Source organism: Electrophorus electricus, chromosome 2 (assembly GCF_013358815.1).
Source record: "Electrophorus electricus isolate fEleEle1 chromosome 2, fEleEle1.pri, whole genome shotgun sequence".
NCBI lineage: Eukaryota > Metazoa > Chordata > Actinopteri > Gymnotiformes > Gymnotidae > Electrophorus > Electrophorus electricus.
In genome coordinates this window covers 29,481,085-29,498,292 of record NC_049536.1, presented here as the reverse complement: position 1 = coordinate 29,498,292, position 17,208 = coordinate 29,481,085, and the positions used below count along the sequence as shown (strand labels likewise).

The window sequence follows — 17,208 nt, the reverse complement described above, 5'->3', positions numbered from 1 at the left end:
TCTGCCTCGACTGGTTTTATTTGGTGCCTGGTGAAGTCCTCCGCACTTCGTGAAAGCCCTTTTCTGGATTTGAAGTCTGCCAGTTCTGCAGTGGACCATGCAGGGTTATTCTGCTAGGCTAAGTGCCTTACAATCTAATTACTCTAATGTCAGCTGCGGTCTTAAATCACCCTTATGAGCTAAGTGCGCCGGTTTGTCTGTCCTTCAGAAACTGAAGCTTCACGCTGCTCTCTAAATGATTATTCCGATTGGGTATGAGCAATTGCATTTATTGGCTGGCACGAAGCATCGTCTGCTTGGTCTCCTATTCGTCGCCACTGATACAGATTGCCCGCGCGCTATTGGCTCCCGGGAGAGCGTGGGAGGGGAGTTCTCCCTTTCCTCCCGGTACAAGCGCGTGAGCATGTAGGGGGACTCTACTCTCCCATTATTTGACTGGCTGAAGGTATTGGAGTCAGCCTCTGTGCGCGCGCGCGCCACTGTCACTGTGTGTGTGTGTGTGTGTGTGTGTGTGTGTGTGTGTCTGTGGCAGAGGGATAAAGGGAGAGAGGAAGAAGAGCACCGTTTCATCTCCCCCTCTGGCCTCCCCATCTCCCTGCTCCCTGTCACTCCGTCCTCCCTCCCTCCTGGATCGCCCCTCAGCAGCTGCACCGGCCAGGACCCTCCACCCGTCACCCCCTTTGACTCTCCTCTCTTCACCGTCCCGCCTTGTCAACTGCAGGTAAGGAGAAAACATGACTGGCTGCAGCGCTGCCCCAGCTGCTCTCAAGGTACTGCAGCTTTTCTCTTCTTTGCTCTTTTTATTTTTACTCATTGCATTCATTTAATTAATTTTGCCCCCCTCTGCTGTTTTTTTCCAGCATGCCATTTTCCCCATTCTTTTTCTTCTTTCTCTCTTTCTCATATACACATCCAGACATGCACTTATACACATTAGCACTCGCACCTTCATTTTTGAGCTGTAAAGTTCCCCCTCTGGCAGTGCCCTTTCTTGTACAGATGTGGATAGAGAGGTTGGGGTTAGAGGTGGTGTTAGAGGTGTGGGTTAGAGGTTGGGGTTAGAGGTGGTGTTAGAGGTGTGGGTTAGAGGTTGGGGTTAGAGGTGGTGTTAGAGGTGTGGGTTAGAAGTTGGGGTTAGAGGTGGTGTTAGAGGTTGGGGTTAGAGGTTGGGGTTAGAGGTTGGGGTTAGAGGTGGGGGTTAGAGGTGGTGTTAGAGGTGGGGGTTAGAGGTGGGGGTAAAGCCATTGCTTTGTAGCCTAAACTCACCTCTAACTGAGTGCTGCATGTTTCTCTCTTCTAATCATGACTTTCTTCTGATCTGCTTTGGAAGCACTCCTTACCCAAGCAGACTGTGAACACTCTATAATAAACACAAACATTAACTGTACTTTGATTAAAAGTGGCATTTTTTATTAAAGTCAGTATGTTTCTACTTTTTAGACATACTCTTACTACAGTTTAAATATTAACATGGGTTAATTTCCATCTGATGGCATTTGCTATTGTGCATTTAGGCAAAGTACTTACTATAACGTAATGTTCTTTCTGCTGAACACTTTCTGTACGGGTAGGATCTAAATTACTTTGAGCAAAGCTGTAAGATGAATGTAATTGTAGGTATTCTGTAGAAAATATATGCTGCTCTCTACATGCTTCCTGAAGTTTGCATGACGTAGCAGAAACTGTAATTGCTGCAGGAGTCAATTGACCTGGCCAAGCCAAGCAAGCGCTTAAGAGTGCAGTTCAGGCATTAACATGGTCTATTGGGCATCGCAGGCCACAGCAGAACAAAAGTTGCTTAGTCCCATGCTCCACACAGCATTTTGAGAGTTTTCCTGAAGATTGAAGGGATGGAGCTGTCAGCACAGGTTCACTTCTCTTTGGCTCCTGTTCTGAGGCTAGATGGGTGCCCAGATCTATCCTCCAGATCTGGCCTGCAAAGATTTTAAAGTCAGCGCAGCACTATTCTAATTTAACTGCAGCAGGAAAGTAACAAAGGCAATGAGTGCATCAAGGACAAATTTTCCATGAGTTTGTATATTGTTTGTAGCCCTAGGCCGAACAACTTTCGGCAGTTCATTAGTTATGATCCTCTGGTAACATTGCCCCACTGAACTGGATTTGAAACCATGTTACCAGGTTGCAGTCCACTGGATCATAACATCTGGACAGAAGAGCATAGGTCTTGTATTAGAGCTCTTCTGTGAAGGATCAATTTTTTAATTTGCCAGGTTCACTTGTTCACCAACAAAACCACTTCACTGGGCCCTGGCTTTGAGACAGCTTAAAGTGACTGGGTAGTTGTAATGATGCTGCTGTGATTTGTTTGTCATGCACACGGTGAGGCCGTGCACTCGTTCAGCTAAATGGTTGCAGTCTTGTTTTGTAGCATAGTCCCCAGAGTGTCTGGGGATGCTGGATCTGTGGAGGCATTGATTAGGCAAGTAAACTGAGAGAAGAACAGGTGTCTTAATTAACACCAATATCCCTTTGCCGCCATCCTGGCTGGTTTCCAGCGGTGGGATAAAGAACAAGTGATTATTCAAATTAAAAGGCTGTTTTTTTCATCGCAGGCAGCCTGCAGAAACAGGAAGCAAGTGGAGCTGGTTCTTAACAGGGTGGCACATTTTAACATGTACACATTAAGAAACTCCGGTGCAGGATTAAGCCCTACTGAGTTAAATGTTTATTCCTACAGAGCAAAATTTATTCAGTTCATGTACATGTGGTAATTTTTTTGTTCCATATCCTAGGGTAACTGTGTTTTTTTTTAATCAGGACATGTCTACTGTCTTGTCATGTAAACACACTTATAGTCTGTTTTTACTGTGGCTCCACCCATGCCCCCTAGAAAAATTTCACTAAAAGCCTTGTTTGAGATGCATATATCAGATCCCATGTGGAATTAGTAATTTATAGGATTCTCTCTCTCTCTCTCTCGCTCTCTCTCTCTCTCTCACCTACTCTTTCCTGCTCTCTTACTCACTCACTTTCTCTCTCACTCACTCTATCTCTCTCTCTCTCTTTCTCTGCTCACTGTCTCCCTTCTCATATTCCTCAACTTTCCATGACTCCTGAAAACTGTAATGTGTCACCACAGCAATGGATCTTTTGTGACAACACACTTGCTTATTGCACTATGCTTTACATATGTGATCTCACAACATCACAGGGCATTTTCTAGCTGCAGTTATTTTATTGTAAATATTTGAATATTACGTACTGCTGTACACACCCACTCAGAGTCGAGCGCTTCATCACAGGTTGTGCCGCCTAAACATTTAAGTTTATTAAGTACTGCTGTTTTCTGTTCTTGTCATGTGTATATTTCCACAAAGAGAAAGGTTGTTTTTCAGAATGCTGGAATCTTGTGAAATTTGCCTGTCAGTCAGTACGGATTTGCATTTTAGCTGCTGATTCCAGTGGTGCTCCTGGTTTTGCCCTGTGCTTCTGGAATTATGCTGCAAAGCTGGGTGTAGGAAATAAGAGCTGCTTATCTTACATAGGGTTTATTTAAAAATACAGACCAGTTTTTAAGCTCTGCTAAATTGGAAATGTCATCGATGAGAGCTAACATTTCTGCTAACCCAATCCAGATTCGTTTCAGCTGCATATTTATCTAGCCATGTATATTTTCATCAACTCCAGACAGACGTGTGACGTATGACAGGAAAGTTTTGGGCAAGAGCTATTACATGCCAGATGACTTGAATCTTCGTAACAAGCTGTTTTTTTCCTTCTACTTTTCCTCTTTTCCCCCTTTTTTTCCGCTGACGCCCATGCTCGCCAAGCAGCTGGCCCTTTTCTGCTTTTTTGCTGGGGTTTTTTCTCCGCTCCGGATCCCATGCTGTCCTGGCTTCCGAGCTGTTGGATGGGCAGGGCTGCAGTATGAATGGAGCGCAGCTTTCTGTGGGCTTCCTCTTCACTCTTACTCTGCCAGAACTCTAGTGGGAGCCTGGACCTCAGAGTCACATTCATTTGACTGTCAAAATTGCACATAGATCTGCCTGCGCCAAACTTTGCAACAGGACATTCATTGTGCTTGGTGTGCTGGGACATGCTCTTCTAATTCTTGCTTCCTGTGTTCATGGTTTATTTAGTGCTTTACATTTGCTCGATGCTTGCGGGGGGGCGGGGGTGTAGCTCCCCATCTTCTTCTCTGATTGGTGAGCATCTCTTCTCCACTCGCCTGTGCAGTGAGTTAACAGCATCAGGCCCGTGTCATAACTCATAAAAGCATTCAAACATTGGCCTGTGGGTGTTGGGGGATTGGTACTGAAATTGAACCTCAAATTTTCAAAGTTAAGGCCGGATAGAATTATAGTCTATGAAATCCAGAAGCCCTTTGTCTCTGTGTAGAGGCACTTTGCAGTGTAATTTAACCCACCGATGGGCTGTAAGATCAATCAGGGCCCATGAGATGGGGGGGGGGGGGGCACATCTGAGTGGGTGGGGCCCCGCATGGCCACCCTCAGTCTGCCTTTAAGGTCCACAGGCTAGAGCACCTATTTCTATGATTGCAGATGTATGAAGCACCAGGGACTGGACAGGTGCCTCTCAGCTCCCTTCAGTGCAGGTTATATAAGCCAAAGTAATGGTGTTGGTGTTTAAGTAGTATTTAGTATCTCTAGTATTAAACTACATGTGATTCAGTGTAATTAGTCCTGCAGTTCATGTTGGAGGCTTGGGCCATAACACAATCATTGACTCTGTACAGCTTTGTGTATCTGAGCATAGACCTAGGTTCTTTGGTACAGCTCTTTAATGGCAGGGTGGAGGCCAGGCTAGAGGTCTTCCCACATGCTTTGCCCCTCTGGACATATGGGTTTTTTGTGTGATTTAAACATGTGTGAGTTTATTGCTTTCTTGTAGGTGTAAGCAGAGGCCTGGCAGCTTAACCACTGATTATTCAAGGCTCTTATACTAAGCTGTGTCACTTCACTGATGGAACACCTTTTCCACTTTTCTCTCTTTCTCTCGCTTGCTCTCTCATTATTTCATGCTCATTCTCTCACTTTCTACTCCCCATACATCTTCTTTTTGTCTGTCGGTATCTCCTTTTCTGTTGTTCTTGCTCTCTCTCCATCACTGAGACAAAGGCAGCTCCATGTCTCAGCTGGGATCATGCAGTGCAGGGGCTTTATTTAGACACAATCCGCTGAGTGTCACTGCTGCAAAAGACTTCGCTGCCCCACACCATAACCCACCACCCCCCACCCCCCACTCCTAGTCACGTGATGCTGACAACCGGAGAGGCCACCCCAAGCGGCACACGGCCCAGCCACTCCGCACTGACAGCCATCAGTTGTGGAAAGGAATGGCAAGAAGCGCAGTATCTCTACGGCCGAAACCTCCTGAGCTGTTGGCCAGGGCTCTTCACACTATGCACCCACCTGCTCCTTGGCAGGGTCTCTGTCCCAGCCGAGTGGGAGTGCACCGATGGACAGATTGGCCTCAGCAGTCTCAGCAGGAAGAGGGCTGGGCTGTGGGAGGAGAGGAACAGAGAAGGGGGCATCATCTGTCCAATCATGCTTCTCTGCTTCCCTTAACTCTAAACTCCTCTTACCTCATGTTTTTCTTTTTCTTTTTTTTTCTTTTTTTTTTTTTTACATTTTTTTAATCTTCCCACCATGTTGCCTTTAGACCACTCCCCCCCCCACCCCCCCCCCCCCCCCGCCTTTTTCCCTGCATAGTTCTTTGCCGTGTCCTTTCTGTAACAAATATGCTTGCCTGACACACTTTCCCCGAGCCGCTTGTGTTTGCGCTCCCAAAGCATCTGCCCAGCTAAGTCAGCAGTAAGTGTGCCGAGCACGGGAGCAGATGGAGGAGGAGAGAACACTTCCTCCCTGCTCAGCACAGTTTGCTGTTCTGCGAGCCAGAGCCTTCTCTTTCCAGATTAGCCCGCCGAGCAGAGATGCGCAGCATGTGTGGCCACAAGATACGCAGCTTAAAAACACAGTAGCCTGGAACTTCTTTCTGGAACAGCTAGGAAAAATATACCAAACTAATGTCTGCCTATGCTATGGTAATATCATATTACAGATATTGCAGGCCAATTGGTCAGTATAAATGTTTCAAATATTGGCATTTTATATCTTCCTCATGATAAAAATGACATTGGCTATATGCAACAGCAAAGGTCTTTTCTATTCATCTTATATAGATGCATTATAAAAATGTCTTTATAGGTGGATCATCTAATACCACTTATAGATTATATCATGAGGCCGATATCAAAGTGAACGGCATTAATCAGATTTCTGTTTTGAAAGATTAGGCTTAGCAAACTATTGGGCAATTGCAAGTTCATCAGTCTTTGATTTCATCAGTGCCTTGATTTCTGACACTTTTAAATAGCTCATCACAAGTTGGAAACTCATTTTTCTTACCCGCATGCAAATCGGAGTGCCAGGTTACTTAGCATGCCATGATTTCTCACAGAAGGTTTGAAATTTGATCCGCTGGCTAATTCCTGTCCATCATTACCATGAAGAAAGAGTTTTAGTAACAACACATCACTCTCCCAGCTCCCCCTTAAAACCTTTATCAGAAAATAACATTGTCTGTTTTGTGGGTGTGTGTGTGTGTGTGTGTGTGTGTGTGTGTGTGTGTGTGTGTGTGTGTGTGTGTGTGTGTGTGTGTGTGTGTGTGTATGTGTGTGTGTGTGTGTGTGTGTGTTTTGGAGGTGGTGGATTGTGGGTGGTGTGGAGAGGCTGTTATGGGCAATATTCAAATCTAGGACAAGGCTTTGAATTTTGTAAACCCGTCTTTTGCAGGATTACGACTTTAAAGGCTCCCAATCATCAAAGTGTTTTAATGTCACTACTCCATAAGGGGGAAGCATTTACTGCCATTGAGGTATGAGTGTGAAGTGTTTTGCTGAACATTGCACCATATCTCCTTCCCCCTGCTCATTTAAAGGGCTAATTTACATCCTTTTTATATATGCCCCACCACTAAGCCACACACTCGAGAAGGATATAACATGCTCATATTTTTCAATTCTCTCTTCCCTCTCTTTTCATGCGTACAAATACTGGAGTTAGTCGGTCTGAGTCTCCCATGATACAATTGAATTAATGCCTAATCTGCCAGATTCATGACTAATTAAGTGATCTATGTTATGTGATTACTAAATGTATAAAAACTGATTACATTTCAGTTCTCTGTTGTGTAAATGTAAGTGATTTGGTTGGAAGATATCACAGCTGTATTGATTTTACATTTAATTTAGACAAAAAGAGTAGCGCCTGGATATGTTTCTCTAAAAACTCCATTTTCTACAGAGAGGTGCGGATTTACTTACCCTAGGACCATATGTCTCTATGGCACTGTGGGCTGTTGGACATTTCAGTGTTGTTTTGCTTTTATTGCTCGTCAGTCGTTAGGCTGGTTGTGAGCCTGCTCATCTTAATAATTAGACTTGCACTGTGAGCACAGACAGCATGAAGGGGACAGTGGAGACTGTGGCACAAAGACCCCCAAACCTTCTGCTGGGACGAGAGGGAGTGTGGAGTGATGTGGTTTCTCGGGGTGCACACACAGCAAGATGGCTCGTGTGAAGGGTATCTATGGAATGCCAGTGGCACCCAATTAACCGCAAGAGCTTGTAAAATACAATGACCTGTCAGGGGAATGCACATTTGTCTCAAAAGAATCAGCCTCAGACTGGGTTCTGAGAAAGGCGTGCTGTCTTGTTTGTGTATACTGCCATATCTGAGAAAGGCAAAACAAGACTCTGTTTATGTCATGTGGGTAATATTGTTTACAGGGTTGTGCTATTAAAAGAAGCTGCCATTTGGTTTTCAGTAATTAAATGGATTATATCATGGTTGGTTTGCTTGGATATAAGAATAATGATAATGCTTTTCAATAACTATCCATAGGTAATGCATTACAACTGTAGTGGGATTTATTAAGAAAAACATTGCTTCACTGATAATCTCACATTAGAGTATGTATTCCTAGGAATCTACACAATAATGTCAGTGTCAGGTCTTTAATCTAGTCCCTGACCATTTCTAATGTCCATCACTGTTAGGCCCTAATTATATATTTCACAGATTTGGCTCAGGCAAATGTATAGATTAATGCATCTTCAATCACAGGTAATTTCAGGTTCACTGGGAGGTATTTCAAAGAAGGTCTGAAGACTTAGTTGCTTGTCTTTGGGGGTTTGGCCATTTGGGGGGGCTGGCCTCTGCAATTTTATGTCCTTAGTACATTTTTTCATGTCTTTTTGTCAATGCATGAAAAAATAGAGGATAAAAGACCAATTCACATGAAAATTCATTGACCATTTTTTTCAGTAATTAGTTTTCCAGTCTTTTGTGAAGAGGAACAAAGGCTTTTCAAATCTGTATCTACTAAAAAACTGTTCAGTAGAACCACAGAACAGTGACTCAACCCTTCAAATGGGCACCGGAGTAAAGTAGCTTACTCAGACAAACCCTGCCGCTCTGTGCCCAGCCTTCGCTGTGGAAGTCACTGTGATGGAAATCAAGACACGCTGTCCATGAGCCCACTGTGAACAGGGCTGCTCAGTTGATTTATCTGCAGTTATCTTTCCTATGTAGTAAGGAATTATCAGACAAAGCTCTTAATTTCTCCTTGTGGAGAGTCATTTCAAACACTCAATTGTCTTCAAGCAAATTGACATTCACTGCCTTGCAGCATGTTAAATTATTTGGCCAAGCTAAAGATATGTCAGGATATCTCTCTAACGACATAACACAAAGTGCAGAGCCAGTTCCAAAGGGGAGCAGTATTGATTACTGCCTAACGGCCTACTAACAATACGCCATTGTATTTAACTGCCAATTGTACCAACTCTGAGTTTATTAGTTAGTGGCTGTACATGACAAGAGTATGGACTAAGTTCATGACAGAAATATATTTCTTTTTATTTAACAATATTACTGTGGGTAATTTTGTGTTGGGGTACTGTAGATGTTGAGTGTGTTAGATTTTAATGACAACGTGTGTGTGTGTGTGTGTGTGTGTGTGTGTGTGTGTGTGTGTGTGTGTGTGTGTGTGTGTGTGTGTGTGTGCGCATCCATGATTGGTTAAATGTGTTGGATATTTCTGGGGATTGAGAAAGTTTACAGTGAATTTGGTAAAGGCATCAAAATTGGAAGAGCTCAAGTGTCTTTGTGTGTAAGGGACATAATGCCAGCGTCCACCTAGGCTACACGTTAGCAGTTTGCTGACTTTTTGCTTACACGGGTATGCACATTTGTGTGTGTGTGTGTGTGTGTGTGTGTGTGTGTGTGTGTGTGTGTAAGAGAGAGGCGGAGGGGAGAGAAAGAGAGGGAGAGAGGTCCCCATGTTCCTCTATTTGTGCTCTAGACTGCAAAAACTCAGCTTTGCTTCTGAATACCTACCTATATCTTAAGCAGAATTTTCAAACAATTTTGTCATAAACTTAGCCAGTCATGCAGACATGCTTGCATTTCACCTTCTTGTTGCAGGTTGTGAAAAAAGCTGCTTAAAAAATTGCCTTCATCAATAATTTCTCTATCAAGGTTGTGCAGTGTTAGCTGTAATATTTCGGAGATTATTTAGTTGCTTTTAATATTTTGTCAGTTCAGCGTCAATGACAGCCTCTTGGATAATTTTTGAATCAGCACAATAATGTACTTTCTTTCTTTATTTTTTTTTTACACAAATGCCATCGTCAGCGACTTAATTTTTTTTTTTTTTCATTTTAATCTAATAGAAAAAGAAGCTATGGAAACATTTGATTGATTAGGGCCTGAACTGCTGGGAGATTCATTCCCAAATCAATGACTGCTTCAGTTTGCGCATTAAAGTAAGTGCCCACCCACAGGAGCGAGTCTGTTTTTTTCTGTGCCTGAACAGAAACACTCAACTTTAAAAAGCTCTGTTTATGTTTATGTTCATCAAAAAGGCTCATTTGAAAAAAAAAATTCCCCATAGGCAACAAAATAATTTCGGTTTCATTAAGTTAGAAACAACAAAGTGTTTAAAGTGCTCTGAGGCTATGCTGTTGACTCATCTGTAGTTTTATTCTGTGTTAATGTGAACTACTGCCAAGACACATTACTTGAGAGTCTTACTTGGCCAGTGAAAACAGTCCTGAATCCTACAGTCCTACATCTGATTAGTGAGTCCCATCCAAATACCAACAATTGAGTGTAATTATTTATGTTGAAGGACATCCTCACCATTTAATGGTTCACTGGCTGCATATGTAGCCTATACGGCACAGGCGCTAGATGAAACTCCCCTAATGGGGAGTTAAGGACCTATAAGGACCTCATGCATGTGAATCCACAATCCACTGGCATGCATATGCCTCCAGTGACCTGTACTCAGGAAGGATATGGGCTTCTTGTGAGAAAAGTGGGTAGACTAAGACTAAAGCATCATTTCCCACCGGCTGGGGGAAGCTCACACGTCGTCACACACTCTCTGAGTGCATCAGTCCTTTGTGTCAGTTCTGAGCTTTCTGAGGCTTGACAGGGTAGAGGAGGAGAACAACACTTCTGTCCTCTAGCTATTCCTTCATTTCTTTCCACATGTGAACCTTTTGTCCTTCACTGAAGACTTTGCAGTGGATTACATGCAGGGCTCATCAGCTCACCAGAAAACAGAGCAACGCATGTGGCTTCTCAGCAGGAGCCATGCAGTGAGTGTTAATGGAAACGGATAAAATATCTTCTTTCCTCTGTCTTGCGCTTAACATTGAAAGCACAATTTTAAAGCCCTGCAATGCATTATTGAAACTAACAATATAAATAGTTTAGGTCCTATTAAAATTTCATGAATTTTACACAAAAGATTTGAGTGACTGCTGTTTGGAAAATGATAAACTTGATGGCAAAATATAAATATGCATAATGTCCTCTTTACATTTGCTTCCTGTATGGGTATTTGCAAGATGTATTAGCAATATTTCTTTGATGTGGTTTCTTCAGAAGTTACATTCACAGTCACATTCAGTAATATTATGTTTTTCAGATATGACAATTACTTGTGTATCACCCATTCTTAATCTTACATCAGTATTAGTCTCATCTGTCCTCTCTCAATTTTACCTTAAGTCCAACATTCTCTAGCTCTCTCATTCTCCCTCTCATTCTCTTTTCTTCTTTCTTCCTGTTTCTCTTTCTTTTTGCTTTTTCTCTTTCTCTACCTCTCTCTTAATCTCACTCTCTCATTCTTTCTCTCTCGTTCCATCTTTCTCTGTCTCTCTGTTTCTCATTGGTTGATGAGCATGTACGGCTCACCCCCCTGGCCCAGCTGCAGATCTCCGTCACCTTGCTGTTGTGCTGGTTGCTTGGGCAAGGATCAGGACAGAACATGGCGAGGTTTGGAGTTTAGGTCCAGACAAAGCCATCTTTTAGGTACCATTAAATATTCATGCGGTCCGATTTCTGTGTCGAGCCTTCTTTCACGGAATTTCACGCTGCGTCGTAATAGAATTTCACCCCCGGGACTGTCTGGAGTAGCAGCGTGTCAAATGGGAGATCAGATCACCAGCTGCTTCAGAGGAAACAATTAACTGCCCTGCTCGCTGTATACCCTTCCTCACAGTGTGAGGTCAGAGGAACACGCTCAGCTAGTGGTCGTGTGGTGGGGCCTGCCTCCACCTTTAATCTGTGCCCACACATATAATGTGTGTGTGTGTGTGTGTGTGTGTGTGTGTGTGTGTGTGTGTGTTCTCAGGAATGAGCTCTCAACAAAGAGAGCAAAATCTCAGGATGAGATTTTCACCAATTTAAGGATGTTAATTTGGTCCCCTGATGACTATACTTGATAAAGTAAGCATTCTGGGTTTTGTTTGTTTGATACTTTGGGTAAGAATGCCGTTTGTAATCAAATTTCACTCAGTGCAATAACCATGCCAGTTTATATGCACTAAATAGATGATCGTTAATGGGTGTCTTTTGATTTCTGTGGCCACTTTACTGTACCAGTAGAGGGCAGTCTACCCTTAGCCTACTCCCGCGTGTGGGAATGTGACTACATTCCTTCTCATATAGTGTGAGGCACCTCATAGAGTGTTAAGTAGAAATAAACATGCCAGAACTGTTCAGAGTCCCTCTCTCTGTGTTGAATTTTTGTATGGTATTCTCCAAACCAACACAAACCCAAGACAATAATACTATTGTATTATTTCAGTCATTTTAGAAGCCCTCTAAAACAGCACCATTAGATGGTGCTGTGGGGTTAAGAGGCAACACTAAAGCACGTCTCTTAGCTGATGAAGTGTTAACTTATTAATGTTGTCATTCTGAAAGGTCCTCTTCCTCTCTGTGTACAGTCAGTGCCAGAGGTGTACAGTGCCAGCTCTGACAGAAGAATCCTCCAACCAGCAAAGCTCAATAAAAATCCAATTTAAAAAAGACACTGCTATCTTAAATCTTTGCTGTATTTATACCACCATGGTGCTCACTGATGACTGCAGTGCTGACAAATATTTGCTCCAACCTTCCACCTCCTTATCAATGAAAGAATCGTAATTAATGATATCAGACATTGTCACTTCTTCTGCTTTAGAATAGGTGCACAGAAGCACAGGAACAGATATAACATTTCATATAAATGCCCAATAAACTATACTGTCTTAATGATAAATATGTAAGTCTCTCTGGATAAGACCTTCTGCCCACTGCTGAGAATGAATGTATATGTTGTATGCATTCTTCCCACAGTGGCTGAACATTTGAGCACTTGCTCTACTTCCTAAACACCTTTTATAAGATATCATCATCCATCTATAAATCGATATAATTTTAGCTCCGCGAATTGTACGGTCACCCAGTTAAAATTAGTTTGACCTGTTTTCCCAAAGTAAATTGTTTATTTCCTTGCAAAAATTTCAGATGCCAGCAACTCCCTCAAAAATACAGGCATATAACTAGCAATCTGTCTGCAAGAGTTCCTATTACCCTGCGACAAAAAGGAGGTCAAATACAATGTGACATGATTGTAAATGTTATGATTTCTCATCAACATGCAACCTCAGTAATTTAGATATTCTTCTTGAAAGCATGCACTATAAGTCCTCTCATTAGAGAGGAGAAATGATAAAGACGACAATCTGAACGCTAACTACAGAAAGTAAGACGCCTCTGGTGATTTGAATGCTAACTATGGAACGTCTCCAGCTAGGGCTGCATGCACCAGCCCCTGTGCCCAGATAAAGCTGAGAAAGATAACGCTGATTCCACTGATAAAGGCAACCTTGTATTTCACTCTTTTTCTTTCCTTAAAATTCCAGTTACTTTCAAATTTCTCATTGTTAATGTAGCGCGCGGAGACGAGTTACGGAACACAGAACATTTTTATTAATACACACCACAATCGCGACATAGCTCACAGGCGAGCAGGGTCAAACGCCGACAACATTTGCAAGCAACTACGATACTCATATACACGCATACTAACGATACACAACGAGTAGCAGCTGTGAAACACAGGGGGGTGTGGCCATACGGACGGACGGACGGACGGAGAGAGAGAGAGAGAGAGAGAGAGAGAGAGAGAGAGAGAGAGAGAGAGAGAGAGAGAGAGAGAGAGAGAGAGAGAGAGAGAGAGAGAGAGACGTTTTGGAGGAGGGGGCATACCTTGACAGAAAACTTACCTCTTCTGGATTAACACAAAAAAATCATTAATGGTACATCATTAGACCTGAATTCAGATAACTATACACATATCCTCAACATTATTCAACAAGACACCTGTCATCTTCCTTCATAGCTTAAGGCTGCCCAGTTAACAATTAATATCACCACATTTCACCAGGACCTTTCTAGGCTGTCTGTGTTTTTTTATTTAACTTGTTTTATTCAGGAAAGGTCATATTTGCTAGGCCGTGTGTGTGTGTGTGTGTGTGTGTGTGTGTGTGTGTGTGTGTTATTTATATATTTAGTGTGAAGTGTACTTACATTATTCATTTTCCTGTTTACAGAATTGTCTACTCAATATAAGAAGAAGAAAAAACTTTAATTACATCCATAAACCCCTTTAAAAGAATATCAAGGCTTAGGTAATATTGGCATGCTACTGATCTTGAATACAGTACTTAAAAAGTGCATTAATCTAAATGTGTTGATAGATTGTGGTCTCTCTCTCTCTCTCTCTCTCTCTCTCTCTCTCTCTCTCTCTCTCTCTCTCTACCACAACCCTCCCAGGTGGAATTGTGCTGGACAGAACAAATTCCCCCAGTCTTCTGGAAGTGTGACAGCACTTGGTCACATGACCTGGAAGAAAAAACTCAAGAGACCTTTTGGATCCCTCTCTGGTCAGAGACCCTCTGCACCTGTCCATCTATTTGTATCATGAGTGTAGAGGAATGCCTGCTGGCTTGTCGTACGCAATACCTAGAACCACACCAAATCCACCTCTCATTTTATTTTTTTATATGATTAGGCTTATATGCAAGTGGTTCTTTTGTTTTGTTTTGGGGGTTTTTTAATGATGCATTCACTAATTAATTAGAGGCATGAGCCTTTTCAAATGTTAGCACTTTATTTTTGTGGATCTTTTCCTAATGAGGTGAGTCAGCTAAGCATGTGATAAGTAAATCAGTACCCATATGGCTGCTGTGTGTTCACCCATGCTGCTGGGGGTGGTGAGCCTTTTGGCTGCTGTAAGGCCATGTCATAGCCAGTGTGCAGCGTATGGCAGCCTGGCCTGGCCTGGCTAAACGCCAGGATGGCACTGTTGTAATGCTTTTCCTGGGTTGTGCGCTTGCATCTACAGAATGGGCTGGATATCAAGCTGGAAAGAAGTGGGAAGGCTGATGCACTGATCCGCAAGGCAACACAGCTGCACTCTCTCTCCTCCTCACCTAGTCTGCCTGACCTCACCATTTATGCCCTGAGAGCTGCAAGCCTGCACGACTCCAGTGAGTGCGCACTCCCACCTGTACCACCTCTCCCTCTGTGAGTGCCTGTCCCCACCCATACTGCCTCTCCCTCTGTGAGTGCCTGACCCCACCCACACCACTCTCTCTGTCCAAAAGGCTGCGTTACGCCCTGTCTAGCTGGCTCCCTCCTACACGTGCCGGGTCTCTGGTCCACTTCTGAATGCTTGACTGTTTTTCAGTCCAGTGCTTCTCACCTCCTACCCTGGAGCCCTCCAAACCTAAGTGATTCATTGCAGAGTCAGTTATTAATTGTTTTGTTGCTGATGTTCTTTGGATTGAACTGTACAGCACTATGTGACTAAAAGTAAAGAACACTAGAATTGCCTGAAATGAGGATACCAGCTTTAACTTAATGCCCAATGACTTAACACTAATCTCTTATCGTGCTCCTAATTTAATAGGAAGATAGCTGTGGTGGTGACAGCAGGAACTCACACTGAAGGATATTCTGGTGGTTTTTGTTGTGTTCTGAGCATTTGTGCTATGTGCTCTCCAGTCACTGTGGTCAGCTGGGGCTTTCCTTTCTGAAAATCTAATGTAAGAAATTAAACCACATCACATAGAGATGTCTAGCACCAACTCAGCAGTGCTGCCTCAACAAAAGTGAGATCAATTTTGTGACTCACACCATGGAAACATTAGTAATGATTAATGCTTTTGGGAGCATGGATATAGGTAGTTCCAGAGGTTTTCTTGCACCCCTTCCACTCCGCACTGCTGCATGACATTGCTTTCCCATGGCTGGGCAGTGTCTCTGGTACATCTCAGAGGGAGCTTTTGTCCTTTGTCATCACAAGTGCTTTCATTGCAGTGGCAGCTCTGGCCGAAGGGTGAGTGGCATGTGAGCTGCAGGACGGGTGTTAAAAATAACCTGCATGGAGCCATGGCTGCTGCATGTAAACACTGGGCCACACACTGAAGTTCAGGTGATGATTGTGATGTGGGGAGGGGGGAGGGTTACTGAGTGAAAGGGAAATGTTGAATCCTGTAACCTGTGAGCACCTTACAGAGGACCTCTCCTCTCTTCTCACAGCTGCACAGGTAGAAAGCAGAGAGGTTAGTGAACATAAAAAAGAGAAGAAAGAAAAGCACAGTTTAGCCCATGAATAGCTGTAATAGACACATGACCAGATATTTTCAGCTGCTACTGAAAACTATAGCCTAGTGTTATTTTTGTTTCAGGACTAAATGAAATGTCTTGCATTATGCATCTTAAATAAGATGCTACTTAATTGTACTATTTGGCATACGTGACATAATAGATTTACAGATGCATGATGAGTGGGTGCAAGGAAAATGTATTCCTACTGATAGAGCAAAGATTCACTGGGACAAATGTGAAAATTCCAGCTTGATGAAGGCCAGACCATCTGTGGCAGAGATGCTAGAGATTATTGTCATCTGCATCCCCATGCCACCATGATCAATTCATCTGTGGTCGTAGTCACCCTTTTTGTCAAAGTCACTGCTTCATATGGGGCAGAGGTGATTCATGAAGAGCTGTCAGAAGCATGGAGATCTACAAGTCTGCTGTGTTCAAATAGGCCTGAAATGTTTGTCAGTTTTTTAGTATTCATGTATGCATAGTGCACAGGCAAAAGCACACGTACCATGGGGACCCTTCCTGTTATTTTGCCATCTGGCTGCTGTATTTGGAGCATATATGTTTACACACAAATGCACTGTTCATAGATGCACTGTGTGTACAGTATCATGCCATACACACACCTCATTATGAATAATTTGTGCTTATACTCATTGTATTGTAAATTGTATTATGAAAATAGGCCTAGGCTTGGGGACTAGGTTATTACATAGCCATTTAACCCACTGTTATCAATCATTTTCATATATATTTTTCCACACCTAGTACAAAAAAGACCAGATTGAATTGAAGAGAGCAATAGTTTGAATATAGATGAGCAGTCACTGAGAATAAGAAATTCCTGAGCCAATGAAACCCCTACACACACTCCAGCCCTGCCTGAGTGGGTATGCCCTGTCGAGACATGTGTATGCACAATCAAAATTGTACACCTGCTGCGCCACACACTGACTTCCCCACCCTGTGTGGAGGGACATAGCTGATGTGCTCGTTGTGGTCTTCTCATCCCCAGGGCACAATGCTGCGAGCAGAAGCATTTCCAGTGGGTTTTATTATGCTGAAAACACTGCCATCTATTTGCACCAAAAGCTGTCATTTTCTGGCTTTGCCATGGTTAATTTTAATGCAGGTTTGGCACTCTGGAACTGAACGGGCCCTATCATGGAGGCATGAGAAAGGGCCTCAGGCATGTAGCTACTGCACT

The 17,208-nt window shown here is 43.1% G+C and overlaps 1 protein-coding gene across 13 annotated transcripts in view; it reads left to right on the top strand.

Moving 5' to 3' along the window:
* Positions 1-410: 410 nt before the first annotated feature.
* The window catches only part of pcbp3 (poly(rC) binding protein 3), a 46,054-nt gene continuing 29,256 nt past the window's right edge, over positions 411-17,208 (top strand). For 5 of the 13 annotated variants that reach the window (XM_027005705.2, XM_027005704.2, XM_027005707.2 and 2 more), the window contains exons 1-4: positions 412-721; positions 13,940-14,017; positions 14,163-14,272; positions 14,734-14,878. The gene's annotated coding sequence lies outside the window, so the exon portion shown is untranslated. Of the gene's footprint in view, positions 722-749; positions 771-9,718; positions 9,812-11,691; positions 11,787-13,939; positions 14,018-14,162; positions 14,273-14,733; positions 14,879-17,208 lie in introns of those variants that run through there. The other 8 variants (XM_027005703.2, XM_035522368.1, XM_027005709.2 and 5 more) reach the window with 6 other exon arrangements.